The sequence below is a fragment of the Penaeus chinensis genome, chromosome 30, assembly GCF_019202785.1.
Source record: "Penaeus chinensis breed Huanghai No. 1 chromosome 30, ASM1920278v2, whole genome shotgun sequence".
NCBI classification, from domain to species: domain Eukaryota; kingdom Metazoa; phylum Arthropoda; class Malacostraca; order Decapoda; family Penaeidae; genus Penaeus; species Penaeus chinensis.
The window spans coordinates 14862282-14869998 of NC_061848.1; positions in this window are offsets into that span (position 1 = coordinate 14862282).

A 7717-nucleotide genomic window follows, 5' to 3' on the forward strand; every position below is an offset into this window, starting at 1 on the left:
TCTTTCGTTTCGTCCCCACTTTTTATTATATTATTGGCTTGAGTCAGATGTTATTCAATTCCAATGACTGTTATACATTAGACTCAATCAAAAGCGAGTGGATTCAATGCTGAATATGAAACCACACACACACACACACACACACACACACACACACACACACACACACACACACACACACACACACACACACACACACACACACACACACACACGCACGCACACACGCACACACACACAAACAAGAAAGAGACGGCTGGGTGGATTCTGTATACTTAGACTTTAAGAAGGCAATTGATAAAGTGTCTCTTAAAAGACTATTATGGAAATTAAAACACCTAGCTGGAGTGAAAGACAAACTCCTCGAATGGATGGAAGACTTTCTTCATGAAAGACAGATGAGAACCATAATTAGAGGGAAGCACTCTACATGGCACCAAGTAACAAGCGGAGTACCTCAAGGATCGGTCTTGGCGCCAATTATGTTTACTATTTTCATAAATGATTTAGGGTCAAACAAAAGCCCACGTAGTTATCTGAATATGTTTGCAGACGACGCGAAAAAGGATAATTGACGATGTCTCACGCCAGTGTCTCCAAAGTAAAGTGACATCAAGAACTAATTATTTTGGAGTTGTACATGGAAAATGGAATTTAACATTAACAAATACCATGTAGTCAGGTTCGGAGAAAGTAAAAATCGTCCACTATACCAATACAAGTTAGGAGACGTAATATTAAACCAAGCAGATTAAGAAAAAGACCATTGAGTAATCATAAACAGGAACCTAAGACCAAATGGTCATATAAATGACAAGGTTCATAAAATGTTAGGGCTAATTGCCAACGCGAAGAGGGCATTCGTGTATGTGGACGATGACATGGTAAAGGTCATTACAGCCATCATAAGACCTAGTCTTGAGTATAGTGCAGTGGTATAGAGTCTACAAAAAAAAAAAAAAAAAAAAAAATATATATATATATATACATATATACATATATATATGTATATATATATATATATCTAAAGAGAGAGAGAGAGAGAGAGAGAGAGAGAGAGAGAGAGAGAGAGAGAGAGAGAGAGAGAGAGAGAGAGAGAGAGAGAGAGAGAGAGAGAGAGAGAGAGAGATAGAGATAGATATAGATAAATTGGAAAGAGTTCAAGAGCGTCCACAAGATGGGCACCTACTCCAAGAGATATGAGCTACGAAGAAAGACTACAGAAAATAGGTCTTACTACTTTGGAAGAAAAAAGAAAAAGAGGTGACATGATAATGGCGTTTAACTATATTACAAGAAGGGTGAATTTAGACAAAGATGACTTTATAATTTTGAACACAAGAAGGACGAGAGGACAGAGCAAAAAGTTGAAAGTAAAATGAGGCGAGAAAGATGTCAAGATGTTCAGTTTCCCAATCAGAAATATTGAAATATGGAATAATCTTCTAAACAACGTTGTGTGTGTCAAAAATGTGCATCATTCAAAAAAGTTATATGACAATTTAAATATAAAAGACGGGACCATCTGAGCTTAGCTCTTCTCCCGTATTGAAACAACTAGGTAAGAACACACACACACACACACACAAATAAACACACAGACAAACAAATAAACAAACAAACAAACAAACAAACAAACAAACAAACACACACACACACACACACACACACACACACACATACACACACACACACACACACACACACACACACACACACACACACACACACACACACACACATATATATATATATATATCAGAGCTGTCATTTACCTCCGAAGACTCTGACTGTCCCCCTCAAGGTCTGGCTTTCACCCACCAAGGACCACCCACAATTTTCCCCTAAATTACACCTTTAGTGCCCTGGCCGTACTTTAAAAATGCTCGCAGAATAGCCTCAGAAACTGATTGTGCTCACTTTGTTCGCCAACCACAAGAAAAAAAAACCCTGAAATGACGCCCTGATATATGTATATATATATATATATATATATATATATATATATACATATATATATGCGAGCGAGAGATAGATAGATAGATAGATAGATAGATAGATAGATAGATAGATAGATAGATAGATAGATAGATATATAGACAGAGATAGATAGATAGAAAGAAAGAGAGAGAGAGAGAGAGAGAGAGAGAGAGAGAGAGAGAGAGAGAGAGAGAGAGAGAGAGAGAGAGAGAGAGAGAGAGAGAGAGAGAGAGAGAGAGAGAGAGAGAGAGAGAGAGAGAGAGAGAGTGTGTGTGGGTGTGTGTGTGTGTGTGTAATACACACACACACACACACACACACACACACACACACACACACACACACACACACACACACACACACACACACACACACACACACACACACACGCACACGCACACGCACACGCACACACACACACACACATATATATATATATATATATACACATTTATATATGTATGTATATATATACATAATATGTATGTATGTATATATATATACACACATTTAACATATATATATATATATATACATTTATATACATACACATATATGTATGTAAGTATGTATATAAATATAATATATACATGTACAATTAAATAAACAAATGAATAAATAATTAAGTAAATACACACACACACACACACACACACACTTGTAAAATCAGTTTGCAGTCCGCTGTGAGTATATTCCCGAGACAGACAAACAAGGGGACAGAAAGTGATAAAAGAAAGAAAAGGTTCCTCTCTAGATTCACTTCACTTATGCTTCCTTCGCACGCAGCAAGATTGCAACGAACTGTTAGTTCCGAATGTTAAGCACGAGACACACCAGTCTTTTGGGATTTAAAGTTATCGCCTCCCTTGTATTCTGCACCGTCTCTGAGGCATGGTATAAATATGGTATCGTAATTCTAGTGTTTCTTATTCGGTTCTACAAATATCCGAATTTGAAAAAAGGGATTTTTACAGTGCTTTTGGTTCAGTTATTCGTTTATCAATCTGCAGATCAAATAAGGCCTCGAAGTGGACACATGGATTCTAAAAGGTTTTGTTGTGAAAAGAATGCCTTCCAAAATATTGATGAATGCGCTTAGTTTGAGAGCGCATGAACATTGACCGCTTTTTGCCTCATATGAACAGAGCGGTTTTTGGCTCCACACACACACACACACACACACACACACACACACACACACACACACACACACACACACACACACACACACACACACACACACACACACACACACACACGTACACACGTACACACGCACGCACGCAACGCACGCACGCTCACGCACACGTACACGTAAACGTACACGCGCATGTTCGAGTTGTTTTAGACATGCCATTTAATAGGTCGCTGGCCTGGCATATCTTTGGCTGGGGGCCCGCGAAAACAAAAATTTCGTTGGGGGGATACTAAAATCAAGTTACACCCAGAAGTTTTATTAAAATCTTATTAACTTTTTATGGGCATCTATAGAATCTGTAGATTTCAAAATAAAAGTAAGCACACACAGTAAACCAAATATATATATTTTTCATAATGAACAGTTCATAATATATATTTGTTGTTCGGCTAATTGCAATGTTATCTTGCAAAGCTCACACAAAACAGAGCTAAAATCATTCCACCAAGTGAAAGTTTTTAACCATACATGAATAAACAGAAAGAAAGTCACATCCTAATTCTTCCTAATATCACAGTTCATTAAATCTAATACAGTTTTACGTTGTAATAGCAGTTTAAAAGACACTAAATTATGCCACGCACTAACAGATTATTATCACATGCTTTCACGTAGACAAGGCGTTTATTATAAGCATAAAAAGTCTTTAGCGAATTTCTGGAAAAAAAGACTCATTATTTAGGAAGACAACTGTGTTCTATAAATAACAGTTCGTTAGTGAAACATGGCATAAATTACACCAGAAGTGTAATCATTGTGAAAATAAAACCATTCGTTTTTTCTGACACTGAAAATATTGAAGGATATATAGCATGGTGGCAGATGTTCTCAGTAAAAAATATTTCCAATTTATGTTGAAATATGAAATGAGATGACATTACCGACACCAACAAAAGCCTTGTTAAATCGCTGAAGTCGGTGGACAGTAAAGTTCCTAACCTCATGTAATCTGTCGAGAGCTTTGAGAGTTGGAGAGCAGGGGACTGAGGATATACGTCAGCTTATAGATTTTTATGACGACTGTATATATATATATATATATATATATATATATATATATATAAACATACACACACACACACGCATAAATATATATATATATATATATATATATATATATATATAATATATATGATATATATATATATATATATATAAAATAAATATGTGTGTATACATACATAAATACATACATACATAAGCACACACACACACACACACACACACACACACACACACACACACACACACACACACACACACACACACACACACACACACACACACACACCCACCCACACCCACACCCCACACACACACCCCCCCACACACACACACACACACACACACACACCCACACACACACACACACACACACACACACACACACACACACACACACACACACCCACACACACACACACACACACACACACACACACCCACACACACACACACACACACACACACACACACACACACACACACACACACATACATGTACTTATAAATATGTATATCTTTATGTGTATATGTGTGTGTGTGTGTGTGTGTGTGTGTGTGTGTGTGTGTGTGTGTGTGTGTGTGTGTGTGTGTGTGTGTGTGTGTGTACACACACATATAAATATATTCCTATATATGGTTCATTTTTCTATATCTTTGTTTCTCTATATATTTATCACAGTACTTTTTCCTACTTCATACATAGTTAATATATGTTGCCCTGATATAACAATTATGTATCAATATTGACATATAAATTATTGACATGTCAAATGCAATTTTCAGTGCATTGATTAGTTGTGTAAACTGGAGCTTCACTTGTGTAAATGACTGTAAATTAACAGCATTTACGTACAGTGCATAGATACAATTTTTACCCTATTATGGCCTTAGTTTGATTATCTAACTTAATGCTTTTATGAAATTTCTTCTCTTGGAATTTATTAAAATCAAGTAAGAAATGGGTTACCTACACTGAGTCATCAAAAAGCTTATAATTAAGCTTTTTAAATAAAGTTCAGTCCAGCCATATATAGTCAAGATGCATTAACATGGAGAAACACCTGCCCTCCCATTGATATCTCAGTTTGGCTGAGAGTGTTGATTAAAAGATATATTGTGTGGAACGAGGAGAAAAAGTTAAATCATCAAGTACATACTGTTTAGTAGATGTATCATGGCAAGCATTATAACTATATATATATATATATATATATATATATATATATATATATATATAAATATAGTTGTTGTTGAATACATTCTGGAAAGAACTAAACATCTGTTCTCCTACTAATATTAATTCATATGTTTGGTTATTACACTTACCTATATCCTGTAACTGTAAGTATTTACCTATATATTTATGACTCATTATGATTTACACAAAAAATATCATTAAGAATTTATTTTCAAGTAGCACCTAGTGGAAGGAGTAACTATAGGAATCTTTGCAGATTTTTTATGATATTTAGCATACAAAATATATTTACAACTTCCCTTTCTTAAAACAAAGAAATAATTTTATTTTCAGTTAACTATGTGTATAACAGGAATTAGGATAAATAATTATTGTACTGGGAAAATAGTTGCTATTTCTTATGGAAAATATCAAAGTATATGACTCATAAATGAAAGCTTTTGTTATTAATATTTTTTTCACTATTCACAAAGTTTTGTTTGATATGCCTTTTGTGTGAAAAAATGTCATGTTGATATAGATACTTTACAAATGACTTGTTAATGCCAGAGTTATCTGTAGAAAGTGGCCATGTAACAAATTTCAAACAAATAATATGGATCATGTTCCACAGATATTTCTGGAATCAAAATTAGTAGCATGACTAATATATTTTCTTCATAACTTTAATGACACTCACCAGACCAACATGCAAACAGACTCACTATATAAGCTTTTAAGTTTCAATCTAAGATCAATAAAAATTTTAAATGTATAATGCCACGTTAATGTCTCATTTCCCCAAAGGGCAGAGCAAAGTTCACATACATACAACTACCAACTCCAAAATATTCTGCAGCATATGTATTTTACAAAGTAAATTATTATCAAATCAATGATAAATTAGCAAGTTCCTCAAAAGTATTAATTGATCTTTCATTTGGCCATATCTATGGTCTTATTTAAAAGAAGAGCTTTTGATATGCTATAAGTATGCAAAACTACCTTATAACTTTCATTTTATGGCTAGTAGAAATCTATTCTTACAAAATAAAATTTTCATTATAACTGCACTACACTCACATGGTTGAGCAAATGTACATTGTTGGGTAGTTTCTAATAGATGTTTTAATTCTATTCAAAAGACTAATCTATTCCTGCCAGCAGTATCAATAATTAGGATGCTATTAGTACTCATGAGTTAACAGCAATGGTAACAGCAACTTTAATAATAATCACCAAAGATAATAATGATGATAATAATGTAAATTTCAAACAAGTAACAACAATGATAATGCCAACAGAAATAATAATAGTTTGGGATAACTATTACTCTCTCACTGATACTCAGACATATCCCCAAATTGTTTCATGATTATACTATTTGCCCAATTTCGTTTTCAAATTTTTCAGCATAATTCACAGAAATTCACACTTTCCTGTTTTTAAGAAATAATTCTTAAAAAAATACTTTGCCCCATAAAAATAATGATGATGAACATAAATAATAACTATATGAGAGAAATGATAATAACATTGTTAACCCATTGCCGCCGGGAAAAATGAATAAATAATGGGGAAAATGCTGTGCTCATTTAAATTTTTTTTTTGTGAAATGTCTCTGCCCATAGATGGCTCTGCTAGTGCTTAGCCACAAAGGAGTCAATTAGTAGACCTTGTGCCCATATGTGATTTGAATTGGTGGGAAAAATGTACTTCTTACTAGTGCTATGAATATCGATGGTGTTATATTTATTATAAATATTATAATTCCTATATTGTTATAAACATTAGTAACAGCAAAATAAGATAACGTAAAATATTTTTGTAAATCAAAGAAAAGGGTAAACGAGTGAGACAGGCAGCACTCGTAATTGGCTCATTGGAGACTTAGGTCAAGTGTAGCCATCTATGTGTAAAAACAATCAAACAAGTAACTCACAGTGGGCATAGCACATACATACACCATCATGCCCATTGGTGCTGGGTTAAAGAAATATTTACAAACAATATTCATGATATAAACATCCAGTCATCCTGCTGATTTTCAATATCACACAAAACAAATTTGCAAGTATTGATAGAGATACAGCAGCTGCCTTTATTCAAACAACTTCTGTAGATGTTATTTTATTAAATTAATGAATTTATATGCTTTCACATTTGTGAGAATAAGATAGTGAGTGATGTGTATCAGGGTCAAGAAAAATTTGCTTGGATAATTATTTACATTCCCACTGAGGAAACAACCTTAGGGGAAAGGGATAAAGTTTTGTTTTGGTGCTTTGGCAATGGCATCTCTACTTATACTACTGCATGCAAACACTCACATATCTGTAATCACACACACATATACA